Source organism: Poecilia latipinna, unplaced genomic scaffold (genome assembly GCF_001443285.1).
Source record: "Poecilia latipinna isolate Pla-1442-1.1 unplaced genomic scaffold, P_latipinna-1.0 Scaffold13, whole genome shotgun sequence".
NCBI lineage: Eukaryota > Metazoa > Chordata > Actinopteri > Cyprinodontiformes > Poeciliidae > Poecilia > Poecilia latipinna.
The window spans coordinates 742,933-758,836 of record NW_015112629.1 but is presented as its reverse complement, the minus strand read 5'-3'; the positions used below and the strand labels follow the sequence as shown (position 1 = coordinate 758,836).

The window sequence follows — 15,904 nt, the reverse complement described above, 5'->3', positions numbered from 1 at the left end:
AGAGTTTGTGTTTTTTTTTCTTCTAAAATATTTTTCCTTTTTTTTTTTTTTTTTTTTTTTTTTTTTTTTTTTTTTTTTTTTTTTTACTGGAAAATTAAAAAAAAATATATAGAATTATGTGCCTGTGGAGATTTGTGTGAATATATTTAAATAATTTGCCTAGAATTCCCTTGGCGATCCTGTTTCTTTTTATTAGTGGAAATAGTGAAAATTGGGTTGGAAACGTTGCTTAATTCTAAAAGTTTGAAACTATTTATTATACAATAGAGATCACAGAATGACAATAAAGCTAGCTTTCTCACAGTGGATGTTTATTGACTCCTCTCTCTTCCTCCTTCCCTGCCAAAGCTAATTTACTTCATATTACAACTTCAAAAGTAAAGGTTCTTGAGCATTTGAGATGTAATTTTGTTGCTTTTTGTAGATCTTGTGAACCAGTTCTTTCAAAGACCACTTCATTCATATATGGCATATGTTTCACCTTTTTGTTTGAATGTTTCAATGAAGCTGTTATTTTCTGCATTTTAGTCTTAATCCAGTCTCTCCTTTATTATTATTTTCTTTTGACATCATTGTAAACCGGATACAATCATGTGTGTGGTTAGCCTAAAAAAAAAAAAAAAAAATCCAAAAACAGAATTATTTCAACAGCAAATGAGAAGTCATCCTAAAATGAATAGTAGATGTATGTGTCCAGTGTTTTATTTTTTTTATGCTTGAAAGAAAATGACATCCCACTGAAGCAGTTAAAATATTAATATTATGATTCTTCTTTTCTTGTGGTAGTCCATAACTCACCCATCATTTCAGGCGGGTTTCATGACACTCCCAACACTTATATAAATCTCAACAAAACCTGGAGCTCACCCACACAGTTTTTTAGTTATTTTGCCTTCTTCAGCAGTGTGTGGGTATATGAAGACTCTCCATGATTGACACGTCTCTCACTCTCTCCAGTAGGCGAGAAAAGTTCAGCAGTATTTAGCTATGAGTATTGTTCTTACTCACTAGAGCAAAGGTCAGCTTGGCACAGCTTGCCTTGGGGAAAAACCCCTTTTCCTGACCGTGTGAAACGATGAGATTGAATATCTTATGAAACTAAATCATTGTGAGCTGATTGTTAATTTGTGAGCAGCAGTAGCCGCATATGTTTCTGTCTGATTTTAATTTTATCTTTCCAGATGTCTTTTAAATACAACTTTCTTGCAACAGTAAATCCACCAAGATGGGGTGTTTGTCATTTAAAGTTTGTTTATGTCTCCTTGCAAAATAACTCTGCTTCTGGATTTGTTTTTCTCATGTCTTTCCCAGAATAGAGCTTATATGAGGTTTTCTGAACGTTTTCTTATCTCGTTTTCAAAGAAAATGTGTTACTTGGTACATGTTTCTTATCAGTTGCAGCAGAACCATGTCAGCACACAAGCGTGTCTTTTTTCTTTTCTTTTTTTTTTACTCTCATGTTTCTTGAGTTAAAAGACAAAAAAACTGGCAGTGAATCAACTGCACCCTGAAGATTTTCTGATTGCTAAAGCACTTTGTTTTGCAAACAATTTTAGTGGCAAAAATCAAATAAGCAAGATGAAGTCGGAGCAAAAGGTGTGTATCAAAAATATACTTAAGATTAAAATAAAACATCAACAATAATTTGGTTAAACAATGAGAATCCCTGTACAAGTGTTTTATTAAAGCAAACCATGCTAAATTGCTTTTATGTGTAATATTATTTTGATCTAGGTCTTTAATTTTCATCCGAAACACATTTTTATTTTAGCTCCCTCTGCTGCCTTGAGGTACCTCAATTTGTAATCTGTTGCTTGTAGCCTTGAAGCGATGCAAAGCTGATGATGCCATAGAAGATAACACTGTGGATCACACTATTTAAGATCATAGAATGATGACTAAAAGCCCTGAAATCCATTTACATTTGAGTTAAATCAGCTAAAATAATAATAGTAATAATTTCCTTCCCTGGATTAATTTTAACATATTAGGATAGAAACATTTCTAACTATACAATCATATTAAATAAATTAGAATGGGTCGCTTTAATGTGTTTCACTTAGTTAATTGAGTGACTGTACAACATTAACATTTCAATAATACTATAATTTATTGAACGTGACTCTAGTCATCTTTAAAGAAGCAACCAATCGACGTCACAAGTGTCGACATGCATAGAAGTCGCAGATTTCATTGCCAGTAGGGATACCTGCTGGTTTACATGTAAGATTACTCTTGTGTCGACTCAATCTGCATGTGTTACTTTGGGTTTGCCTCTGCAAGTTGAATATTATATCTTTGTTCACAGGAAATAATTTGATTTGTGAGTCTTTGTAAGTGTGAGACTTTCCAATAGGTAAGCATTTCTAAAGTTTACTTCGTCCTCTTTTATTATTCAAACAAACTTGAAAATCTATTTTGTGCAACGGTGCCGGTGTGCTGCTTTAAATTGTTCCAAATTACCCGTCTATCTCAAATAACCCAGAATTTGTTCCTCACAGAGCCTATTCCTGTAAACAGCTGAATATTCATCCAACCATTGTCTACATCCACTTATCATTGCAGGGTCACTCTGGGGCAGGTGCCTATCTCTAGTATTTGTTGGGCGAGAGACGGGGTACACCCTGAACGGGTCGCCAGTCCACTGCAGGAAACAACTTAATCATCAACTCCAATTGGGAAAAGTCAAAGGTTCAGCCTGAGATTTATTATAGCTGATATTTCTGCAAAACTGCTGCGAGGGGAGACATTCTGATTGGGAAAACCATTCTGGCCACAATTCAAGAGTAAAACAATTTTCCAAGCAAAGTTTCACTTCTTGCGAGATAGATTACCATAAAAGTATTTAACATGATTATCCATAGCATCTAGAAGCTTATACAGCAATGCATAATCATAATAGCACAATGACAAGGTCATGCATAAACTTACGCACAGTGGTGCACAGTTTTGAGCCTAAGCAAACAGGGGGAGGGGAAGCAGATCTGAGGGGTGCCTGTTCAAAATGATTGCCTCTAACTTGTGAAAAAAAAAAAAAAAAACATATCCTAAGTCTAGTGTGTACTCCTCAGTTTATCTTGTATCTCTGCTTCACTGTGATGCAGAGATATACAACAGCAAGAGAGATTTATTTGTTGGAGTGGTGAAGTGTAACCTCACTGCTGCAGTTTTTCCACAAAGTGTTGAACACAGAGGTGTCCTAACTCTCTGCGTCCCCCGGCGTCCATTGCCAACCCCTCACCGGTGTCCCCACAGGCTCCTTTGCCATTGACCTGTCTTTCCACTGCAACCGGCACTACAGGCTGTGTTCTGTCAGAACACCTTCCCCTTGGCCAAACACTCTAGTGCTCCCACTTTTCAGCCCCAGACTTCCACCTCCTCTTCCGCCTCCTGCCACTTCTTCTAGGGATTCCTATGTGTAACCTTTTCCCCTCCTTTGTCCCCCATGCCGTCTTTTTATGTGTTTGATCATGTATGTGTGCATGCAGGTTGTACAATTTACAAGATGTGCACTTTTTTTTTTTTTGGTTAAGAATAAATGACAAATTCTGAGTACATAATGCTGAGACAAGAACAACGTGACAAAAACACCCAAAGTAAAGAGAAATGAAAGAGAGAAACTTGTGAAGTAAGAACTATTCCCTTGGGCAAAAGGTTTAGAGGGGACAGTATACAGCTTCTTGCACATCTGGATAAATAAAGAAAGGTGAAGAAAAAAGATTTGCTTCTCCTGTATGTATTTTCCATATAAACATGGCCATTTTCCTTCTTTCTATCGGGAGAATAGAAAAGGAATGTGTTGCACTGGGAGACAGATGGTTGAAAGCAGATTTTTTTTTTGTTGGCATCAGGAAGGAGGTAGCAGGAAATGAATTAAGAAAGTCATATGACTCTAGAAAATAAAGAGATTATTTTCTGAACTTAGTGTCCCTGTTTATCCTTTGATTAAAATTGCACAGCTGTTAAAGTCAAAAACAAATGTTTCTTATAGGAGGAAACATTAAGACCTGAAGCATAATGTGACTTTTTCTCCTCAAAGTCATCAATATTGTTTTCATATTTGTGCCAGTATCATTTAAAATATTTCCTTTTTATAGTGTATAACAAAAGGAATAATGCCTCAGCTTTTTTCCACTTTCTGTAACCTTATAACTGCAAATGTCAATGAGTTTTTTATGCACAAAGTATTGCGCCATTGCACAGTAGAAAACAAACTAATCATGATTAATTTTTTTTTTTACAATTAGAAGTCTGAAAAAGTGTGTCATGAATTTTCTTTAGCCTCCTTTAATGCATATTTTACAAGGTGAACTTTCATTGTAGTTAAACCTGTAAGTCTTTAAGTCTTTATCAGTTTTGCACATATGGAAACTTTTCAATGAAGACCGTTTATGTGCAAAGCTGTCATCTCCCAAGATTTAAGAATTTCTTTTCTTCAGACGTCATCTTTGAAAAAAATGATCATGCTAGCTAAACCATCTTGGGACTGTGGATTTAACCCTGAATTTTTAAGAGTGGAACTGTGACTATAAATAAACTGAGTCGTAATTTGAGTAAGCTGAACTTAGAACCTGAACTTTTGTAACGGGAAGCTTACACAACACCGTTTCACTGTTAGGCTACCAATAACAAGAGTGTCCTGGTTCCTTTTGCTGTCTGCACAGCTAGTTCCACTCTTCAGTGTCACTTCAATTTGTTCCTACATGCGCTATGGATAAATGACATTTCTGTGCTATTTTTTTTTTATCCTCCCCTGTGAATGATAAAATGGCACCCTGAATTATTTCCACATTTAACACTATTAATTGAGCTGCCATGCGCCCCAGAAAGTGTGTTTCCCATCTGCTGCTGAAGTCTCATTCTGGTCGACCATTTGCATTCTTAAGATATCTATAGGCTAGGAGGCTAAATGTCTGTCTGTGATTGTAAATGCCTACAGTAAGAAGGTTAATTGAATCAGTTATCTGTTTACACTTTGCCCCCAATTACTGACTTAATCGTATGCTAAATCACTGAGCAAGTCAGCTGGCACTCACACTGAAAGCAGATCTGTTTTGCCAGAACATAAAAAAATATATAATTTAAAACATCTCTTCAACTAACGAGTAAATAACCAACTTTTTAACAACTTTACAACAGTATAAAAATAGCAGGATAAAAAAAAAATTATATATATTGCGGGATTTCATACTTTTAGCATGCCCAATAAAATAAAAGACATAAAGGCATTGCTTCACACACACACTGTTTTCTTGTATGATATCATAGGACTATAAAGTAAAGCAAGATATCCAGAGGAGGAATGTGAATCACCACAGACAGTTTTATTCTTGGGAACAATTTTAAGATGCTTTAATGTGCCACGTTCATCTGTTCAAACAGTTATATGCATGTAAAAAATACCATGGGAACGTCTAGCCACCATGAGACAGAAATGAGACAGGTTCTTTGTCCCCAAGATGAGCATGTTTGGTATGAAATATGCATATCAACTCCGGAACAAAAGACGTTGTAAAGATGCTGCCTGGAGCTGGTTAGAGAGGAGCTTTATCTACATAAAAATAAGTCCTTTACACATTTGGGCTGAAAGGCCATCCAGACAGAAAACAGCCATCATACCAGAAGCATGAAACATAAAAACCCAACTTTCAGTTTGTAATTCTACTCATCTGTTGTTTCTGCAAAAAGACAAAAGAAAAAGGGGCGGGGGCTCAACAGGACTTGCAAACAGTAAAAGCACACATGGAAAACAGCGAATGTAATATGTAAAGTGGGGAGAGTATCCAAGCTGAGGACACAATGTTAGCCTTGAAGTACGGGGGTGGCAGCATAGTGATGGAGGGCCTGGTGCACTTTATAAAATATAGTGATAAAAATAATAATAATAAAAAAAACATTATTAGGAGACACTTTTCATCCAGGACAAGAGATTGTTTTAGACATTTAGACATAAATGGGCCTTAAAAATAAACATTGATGCTTTTCATATTTAAAAATTTGTTAATAAGTGGCAAAAAAAAAACAAAAAAACCACAAATTATGTTTTGAAATGGCATTCAGAAAACATTGGGCTCACTCATAAAGAAAGTTTACAAAAATTGCAAAAATGTATTTTCAACAATGCATTGGATGACTATTTTTGTTAGGATATATCTTATGAACATAAAAAGATCATTTACAGTAAAATTATTAAATAGATTTACCCATGCAAACTTTTTTTAAGGAGGGAATTCTAGATGTTTTGTAGGCTTAAAGGCACAATCACATTATTTTATAAACTTCAGCTGAAACTAAAGTTAAGTTCCCAAACACACAGAATCTAATTGTGAATCCAATCTCAAAGGCTGCATGAAACACACTTTAAAATTCCGACTTTGTGGTGGAAAGTTTTGCAGAAAGAATGAGAACAGAGGTCACATATCAGCAACGGCAGGCCTGTAAGCTGCTGAGCTATCAGTACAGTAAGCCCCAACTCACTGACAGACAGTGAGAAGAGGCTTGACACGGGATGTCAGGGCGGCAAATAAATGTTTGATTGGGAAAGTGGGCCTAAAGAAAGGAAGCATGCAAAGGCGGACAAGCTGACACCACCCAGATAATGGAGCTGCCAAAGCCTGTCCTACATTATATCTCACCTAACCAAAACACAATCACAAGGAAACACAAGCAGCCCATACACAAATCGGGACACACAAACACAGGCATACACCCTTGAGATTGGTATTGAGCTTGAGAATTAGACAGCTGAGAGAAAGACAGGTGGGAAGAAGGGGAAAAAAACAGTAGCATGTAGGATAGGCGGTGAGAAGAGTAGACTTTATTGATTGGAGGCTGAGGTATAGGATCCACTTAAAAAAACGCCTCTTCCTCCCTATGTGTCACTAATCTCGGCTGTAAGCCCCTACAGCTGGGCTGTAATTTGATAAATCGTCAGCCTGTGATGAAGTGACAATTGACTTGACAGCGCAGGCGCCTTCCAGGTTCTGACACCTAATATCTAATTTGTTTTTACACGTTAAATATAAAGTCCCTTTCCACTGTGACCTTTTGTTAATGATTTGTGTTGCCCGGAAAACACTGGGGTCACGGAGAAGGTAGGCACTATTGGCACTAAAAGACGGATTGGGTGGGGGGGGTGTGGGTGGGGGGGGGGAGCGCGCTCTTGAGGCAAATGCTAAATTGGTCTGACACAATTGAGAACAGTGACCTACCGCCTTCAACCAGTTATCTGGATTGATTATGCACCAAAGTGTCTTTTTTATCGTTCCAAACCTAATAAAATCCATTCTGAGGAGCAGAGAATGTGTTCTTCATGATAATTTTCCACTCGTGCACCCGGAGACGACCATGTTGCACTTATAACACAAGACTGCAAAAGAATGAGGGAGATTAAAGGCGTTAGTGTCGAGCTGCTGGATTTGCTAGGTGTAATCTAATCACACAGCTCATTATGAAATAGGAACAGTTTGATAAGATGCACCTCCCATCTCCATTCAAACTCGACTGTAAATTAATAGCACGTTTTAAAACAAGGTGGGAAATGAAAAAAAAAAAACTGAATAAACCGTCTATGTCCGATTAATCTATGTAGCGCGTTTCACTCAGTGAACTGAGTTACTGACATAAATTAACCTTTTAATGATACTCGAATTGAATGAGTCTGTAACAGTAAACAAAACTTAATTGTGTTTGGACAGTCAGATGTACCAAAGGTTCTGTCGTTGCAGAAGCAAAACCTCAAGCATGGAGGGAACTAGAACAGGGTTAGGGAACAATAGAGAAATAATACCACTTGTCCTCAAAGAAGTTCTGGAAAACCATGAATGCTAAATGGCAAAGCAGGTCCAGCAGGAAGCAGAGTCTGAGGCAAGGCGAATTTTCCATGCTTAGACTGAGAGGAGAGGTAAGTGTTGAGTTACTGATTCAAGAGATTAAATTGTTGAGTCATTGTTCTTGTTGGTGACGAATAAGGCTTTTTTGAGTGCAATTTTGCTACAGTCCCTTTTCTTTGTTATGTAGATGGTGATATTTTAATGTGGATTTTTGAGTAGGCCATTTGTTGTATATTGAGAGTCTGGTTTTCTTTCCGTTTTACACTACAATGTGTTTTAGGTCACGACTCAATACAACAATCCATTTGTGGGTTTGGCTTGATCAACTTTAAGGTTGGAATTTACTTGTTTAAATTTGTGTTTGCAGCACACATTGCAATAAAGCTGGAGACGTTCAGGGAGTTTATATCAATTTACTTTTGCATGCTTTTACATTCTTGAGAAAAGAAGTGATGATGGCGGTATACTTCACATTCTGACTCCGGACCCATCTGAGAAAGATCAATAGAGGCTGATGTACTGCTGACTTTCAGGCTAAAGTTCTCAACTTACTAATGAGAAAACTTGAGGCAGAGAACAGGCTTTAGTAAGAAAACAAGTCACAACACCTTTTTAGCAATTGTCTCAGTTAGTAACTTGAAAACTTTTTTTTTTTTTTTTCTCAGACGATGATGTTCTATTTGAAACCAAAGGTTTGTGAAATTTAAATACAAATCAGCAAAACTGCTAAAACGCAATTTTTTGGAACGATACCTCTTAGAAATTACGTACGTAAGTTCCCACTAGAATCTTGTGCAGTCTCACTACAAAAACATACACTAATCTAAAAAAGTTCTAACAAAAGTTTAAATCTCTTATTTATTCATTTATCTTAACTGTTTTGTTCCTTCTAACACTGTTTACCGTGCCATCATGTGAAAAACATTTTTTTTATTGGCTCTGTCCCTTTAAATATTGTGCCTATTGTTTTTTTTTTATTGCAGCAGTATATGTCAGAGCATTGGGACCCTAGGGACGTATAAACAAGTCTATAATCACTTCTCCTTTCTGAATCCCAGCTGAATTCTTTAACAAGACTCTCATATAACAGCATGTGAACATTTTCAGCAAGAGATACAGAGATCAGATTTATCCGCACTATTCAGTTCAGGAAAGGAGTAATGCATGATTCTGATCGAAAACATTTTTATTGGTCTCATTTGTTTGTTTCTGTTCTTTCATATGCTTGTACTTGAGTCGTATGTCAAACTAGTGATGTAAAAAAAATTAAAAAAAAATAAAAAAATAGTCCTGGATATTTCCATACAGTAGTTTATCCTCAAGTCTGTACTGAATCACTCTCTTAAGGGAAAATAGTTCCAAAAGATTATCCCTCAATGTATTTTATTTATGTGAACATTTTCATCCCTTTTGGTAATGCTTAAAACCTGCTCTAATTTTACTGTATATTGGCCGCATGATGGTGTCATTTTTTGACATAACCAGGATAATGAGTTCCACTATAATAATCTGCCCCATTAAAATGATCCCATTTTATGGGTTAACTTGACTTATTTTAAAACAAAAACTTTGCTATGTTTAATGGCGTATTCAGTGGACATTAATGTGACACTTGACTGTGATTGAAGCCTCTTCTGAATCAGTGTTGTAATGTTCGTATTAATCTTTGATGGTCCATCGGTGGTTTTGATAATCGTTCATTAAGCTTTCTCTTTCAGTCTTTTATTATCAAATGAAGTGATAATAATAAGATAATGATTGATCTTAGCCAGAGATAGAAATAATAAAAAAAAAAGCTGAGAAAATTCTGAGTCGAAATGTGCACAAGAGATGAAAAGTAACCTTTTTCTTTCCTAACGTGTGAAAATATGTTTTGGTCACACCCAAACTGCATAAAACTTAAGGTTTTAAAATAGTATTTTTCATCAGATAATTTATTATTTAAAATAGACTATCCGTAGGTAATTATTTCTAAAATACAAGTCACAAAACTTTACAGCATAGTACTCAGCTGGAAAGTGATTAAAATCCTGAACGCTTCTTGTGAGGAATTATGGCCCCACATTGGACTTTCCTGATTGGCCTTGTTAGTGCAGTTGATGTAAGGTGCTCCGAGACCTTCAAATTGCTATCAGTGGTCAGGCCTTGTTGGTGATTTGTTTTAATCATTCATGATGAGATTCCAACATTACGTGCACCCAGCTCATTTAAAATAAGACCAAAGCAGTCTAATGGGAGCAGCACAAATTAGCACGGACATCAACCGGTCGACCCATTAATGATCAGGAAACCTGCAATTTAGCAACAACACGCAGCGTGTGCCTTTGTTTGCTACAACACGTGTCACATTATCAGTTGATGTATTTGAGATGCACCATTTGGCTCCAATCACTGACAACTTTAATGAGTTTACTCATGGACATCATTAAGCTTATTTTAGGCTACCTGCATCCTCCTTAAAATGTCCCTAAGCCTCCGACAGTTCTGGTAATAACATATTCATACTCCTATATTGGTATGATGATATCTACATATATGTAAAAGACAAAGACTATGATTCAAAATTGATAATAATAAACATTTTCATTTGATGAAATTGATTCAAGACAGACCTAATGTTATCATATCTGCATTGCCACCCATCCATCTTTCGCTTAATCTGGGGTTGGGTTTAAGAAGAGAGACACACACTTTCCTCTCCACAGCTCCATGTGCCAGCTGGGAGAAACATGTCCCAGTCTTTCTCTGGATGTCCGACCAGTGGGATGTGCCCAAAACACCTCACCGGGAAGGCATCCTAACCAGAGAGCTGAGCCATCTTAATTGACTTCTCTATGTGGAGGAGCAGCTGTAAAATGTCATGAAAGTGGATAACAGGTCATCATACAAGGCTTTCTAAGTCCATGGGTGCTAATAAGCTTCTGTTATCTAATAAAATCTCTGAGTTTACACCAATTATGTTTTGTTCTAGGTTTAGGAAATTTAACAGGTGAAGTAACAGGGAAATAGGACATGACCCGACTACAATCAGTGATCTGGGTCGTTACTGACTAAGGATTTTAAATGGTCAAAAATCTAATACACATAAAGAGAAACTGTAAAAGTTTCTCTTAAAAGTTTCTCTTAATGGCACAGTGCACAGATGGAAAAGAAAATATTTCCATTGTTTTGTCTTTATGCAGTAGAATGTAACAAGTCTAGCAACAATCTGTGCCTCTCAAGAACGCTGGACCATAAACAGTGACAACTTTTAAAATTATAGGAAACGGTGGAAGGAAAACCACCAAGTAGTACTCTTTAGGAAACCCAAATACTCATTTCTCTCCCAAACACAGGAAAACAATAGACTTAAAAAAAAACACAATTACTGATAAGAGATAAATAGGCACAAAACTGCTGCCATGGTGCACAAGTGTTTCTCCGAGTTCAGCACAAGGAAGTGTTGCAACCTCTTCTCCTGCTTGAGCTCAATAAGGCCATTACCATTGGGATTTCCAATGAGCAGCTGCACACACCTAAAAATGCCACCATATATTTCCCCCCTAATGAATTAGTGGCTTCCTGTTCAGAGCTACAAAGTCATTTAGCATCTTCTCAAGTTTGATTCAACTTGCTCCCTGTTTGTAGGTACAAATACAGCCAAAGTCAAAGGAATCTCGGTTTGTTATTGTCAGCAGATTATAAATGAGGGAAAAACAATACTACATTCAAACCTGTTTTAATTGCACAATCCTAACCCATAAATCAGGTCGAAACAAAGGCACATACTGAATGTAGGATCATTGTTCTCACTTTATCTACACAAAACCATTGACAAGCAAGCAGGCAAGCAGCAGGGCGACAGGAATTTAGCCTGGCCAGTGTCCAGGCTAACATGAACAAAGGAACGAAGAGGTTGAAGAGTCCCCGATATTTATTGTTCAGCACCTCGTTTCAGATATGGCTGGTGTTAAAGCGCTTTATAAAAAAGAGTTGTTGACGATAAAAGATAACAGAATGAATAGCCAACTTGAAATCTGTTGAAAATATATTTGTTTTACATGCCTTCTTTGCATACTTTATGCAGAGGTTGTGTATTCTGGTCCTTAAGGGCAATCGTCCTCCAAGTTCCAGGGGTTTCCCTAATTGAATTCACCTCAATCAAATCAATACATGGCTAGCAGCTAATGCAAAAACACATGGCAGAATTACACTTCTACTAAGCCCAGCAAACAAAATATCCTTCAGTTGAACTCTCCGAAATTAATTGTAGGATAATAACGGAGGGTAATTTTTGTGATGGATGGGGGATGTTGGAAATGTAGCGTTTCTTAAATTTTAATGTGTCAAATTTGCAAAGTCAAATGTATTTTAAGTGACCCTTGACATTTTTGTAACAACTGAATGTAAGATAGTTACTGATTTTGCTATAAGAAGGAATTATATGCCTGGAAATACATAGCACCTCCACAGCCTCCTTCTATAATGCAGTCCTGAGAGGTATTAACTTTTGTACACAACATGCATTCAGTCTGTCACTATATATGCAATGGTGGTAATGATAAACTCAAAAGCTGTAATAACGGCGAGGTGTTTTTAATGTATTGGCTATTTTAATGATTGGCTGAGTATATAAATGCTTATTTTTCACATTTAATTTGCAAAAAACAAAAAAAAAAAAAGGAAAAACATCCATTTTCTTCAACATTCCAGTTGTGCACCATGTTGTGTTTGTCGGGCCCTAAAACTCTTCTGGGTCTGTCTATTAAAATTCTGATAAAATACACTTGCGTCCATGGTTGTAATCTGACAAAATGGGGAGAATTGCAAGTAATTCAGCAATTTCAAGTCAAGGCACTGTATGTTCCTGACTAAAAAGATTGCAGGATATTTTAGTGAAACATAAAAAAAAAAAGCCATCTGACTCTAAATAATCTTTCCTTACTCCTGTAGTGCCACATTCTGGTTGTGATTTTTTTTTCTAGAATGCCTTGAATTCTTAAACACCTGACTTTTACTTTTGTACCACCAGCAAAGCGAACTTCTCAGGTTTTAAGTGAAATGTCATTCAGAACCCAATACAGCAAGATTTATATATTTAGTTGCGTTGATAAGGCTGTATGCAGCTTTAAGAGATCTACATTTTTACAACAAAATGGAGAGATGTTGTGGCTCACAACATGTAAGGTAGGGCATGTATTCGACATAAAAAATCTGATCTTGCAACAAGACCTTTTGCTATACTGTAAGGCTTGTACTGAAAAAAAAAAAAAACAACATTCAGCTGTTCACTGCTGATTTCAGCAGTGTAATTGGTGATGTTCGTCACACAACATGTCAAAAGAGTGAAATAGGAAGGAGAGAGGGCTGTGTTGAGGACTGTTGTCATGGCAACAGTCATAGGAAAAGTTTATGAAATGAGAAAAGCGGTGATACATCGACATGGCAAATGTCAGAGGAGATGGTTCATAATGGTGTAAGGGTTGTGTTCCATTACACCTGACAGGAGTTGCCGGTTACTTAGTGAGCTGGAGTGCAGACTCAGAGATCTTTGTGTCAGCAGGAAAGATACATAGAGCTGGAGCATGGAGGACACAGGCAGATGTCGAAGTTGGCAAGAACTGAGGAAGGAAAGACAGCAGCAGCAGTTGGGAGCTCCTCGGTGACAAAGAGACAGAAAGTGGAGGAGGGTGTGTTTTCTTTTTTTTTTTTGTGGCTCAAGATGGTAAAAAGTCTTGATTTTCTGGATCGTCGAGGGAACTTTTTCCCGTCTTTTCTTTGCAGAATTGCTTTATTTCAACAGCATTAAAAGGTTTTCTCCATTTAGAGGTGGATGGCGGGTTTTCAATAGTTGTCCAGCTGCATCACTGAAGTGATTATGCTTTATAAATTCTAAAGGATGCTTTCAAAAAAAGTTACCAATGCGCAACACATATTTTTGCCCAAAACGTAAGACAACACCTCAGGTTCTGCTCAATAAGGACAGAGAAACACCTGCATAAATACCCAGATATTTGGATTCATGTCTCTCAATCTTGAAAGAGGGGAGAAAGCTCACCATATTTTATTTTGACAGAACATGACTTTTATTTTTATTTTTTTCTTAAATAACATGGGAACAGAATCTAATAATTCTTAGGAGATCATTAGAAAAGCAGACCTTTTTTCATGGTGCATGAAAGAAAGTATTTTCCAACCCAAAACGGACATTTTCTGTTTTCCAGCTAAGAGTTATGGCCTCAAAATTAAGTTACATTTTTATCTCGATTGCTTCCCATCCAGTGTGAGCCAGGCTCTCACTTTCAGCTGTCGGCTACAGTGAAAGTTAACAATGGTAACAACTGATACTAATGAACCATCCACATAAAATAATAATTGGTAGGCTGAGATCTGATTATCAAATCACACAAAAGAGCAAAAATTGCCATCATATTTAATTAATCAGGCAGCCAATTCTCAATAAAAAAAAAGACGCAGTAGAAAAGAATGAACCAGAATAAAAAAGCTGTAAGGGATCACAAATTCATGAATTTCAAGGTTTTAAACGTTTTTCCATCCCTATGACAGTTTTTTGGGATACAATTTAGTTGGACATGAAAGTCTAGATATCAACTCAGACGAAATACTATCGAGCATTATGGGAACATCGAGTTTCACAATCCTCCAAAAGACGTGTAAATGTTGTAATAACAGTCTCACACTTAAAAAAAGAGGACATTTTGAAAAGCTGTTAAAATGAGTACATTTATTCAGTGGGGGAGAGGGCACATGAAAAAACAAAAAAAACAAACTAAGAAATAAAATTGGGAAATAACATAAACAAATAATTAAAATCATAAAAGATAAAAAAAAAGAAATTTAAAAATGATCAAAATATTTGTAAGCACAATTAAAATCTAGCTAAAACATGACAGAAAAAATGTTAACAGATAATAATAAACATAAGCCATTTTAAACAAATGGGTCTTTCTGAATTAAAAAAAAAAATCTATATTTTACTGATTTCAGCTGACTAGACTTACTAGGAACTGTTAAGTTGTGATCCAGGACTTCTTATTTCCCTTGGAAATAAATATGACATAACACAGAGACCAATTTCTCTCAGCAGCTTTTCCAAATATTAAACACAAGTGGTCCAAAAGATGCTGGGGACACATTACATGGCTTTGGATCTGGTATTTCAGGTTGTGAGCTTGTAGGTCTTGGATTCACAACCAATGCCAGCTTTCATCAAAAAGAAAATGTTAGCTCTTTGCAGCTAACATGTTTGGCTGGATCATACAAATAAACATTAACAGTGAATAATAAATTTGTTTAATCATTCAAAAATGTCAGTTTGTTATATTAATCTCCATTGACTTTATGTGTAATAATGTCAACTGTTTGGTTTATTTTAATTGGATTATTATTTACGGTTTTCTTCTTGAATATCTGTGTTCTTTTATCAGTAATTGTAATTTGCTAGTTAAAAGTTTTGAATTATGGCCAGTGAATGTATCTACATAATGTTGTTGTTGGAAATAAAACATGAAAAAAAAAGAAAAAAAAAAGTTTGTTCTCAGACTCTCCTTTTCACTGGCTATTGGTAACACACTTTAGCATTTGGACAGGTTATCAGTTCCAAGTGTGTCCAGAAAAATCCAAACATGTTTTTGACAATGACTGAGGTCGGGTTGGCTCCAGTCTCTATCATATCTTGGGGCTAGAAGGTTTTTATGCCATCTCACCTTGTTGAGTTGGTACAGAGCAGATTTTCCCCGACTAATAACTGAGGGTAAAATCAGGTGAAAAATCTTGTAATGTGTTCCCAGCTTTAGTCCATTTAATCCACACGAAATAGGTTTAATTACATTGCTACTTTAAACTTGCCCATATCCACAACTTGAGCAAAACTGTTTCAAAACAAGGGCAATTAAGTTTATTTTGCCACCATACTCAAAGAGGGAATTGGTAACAGGAGGCAAAAAAGTCTCCAAAGCTTTGGCTTAAAGCTTTTAATACATTTTTACCAGAAGCGTCCATAAATTTGTGGTGCGTTGCACGCGATTGTCTTTTTGTGGTTTTGGTAGGAATCACAGTTTTTCCTCTGCAGA

At 36.4% G+C, this 15,904-nt stretch overlaps 1 long non-coding RNA gene across 1 annotated transcript; it reads left to right on the top strand.

Annotated features, from left to right (window-relative positions):
• Window positions 1-1,357: 1,357 nt before the first annotated feature.
• LOC106946672 (uncharacterized) lies at window positions 1,358-15,842 on the top strand. Its single transcript, XR_001424811.1, has 3 exons — window positions 1,358-1,369; window positions 6,297-6,300; window positions 15,352-15,842. It is a non-coding gene; the product is annotated as an uncharacterized LOC106946672 (long non-coding RNA).
• Window positions 15,843-15,904: the final 62 nt, after the last annotated feature.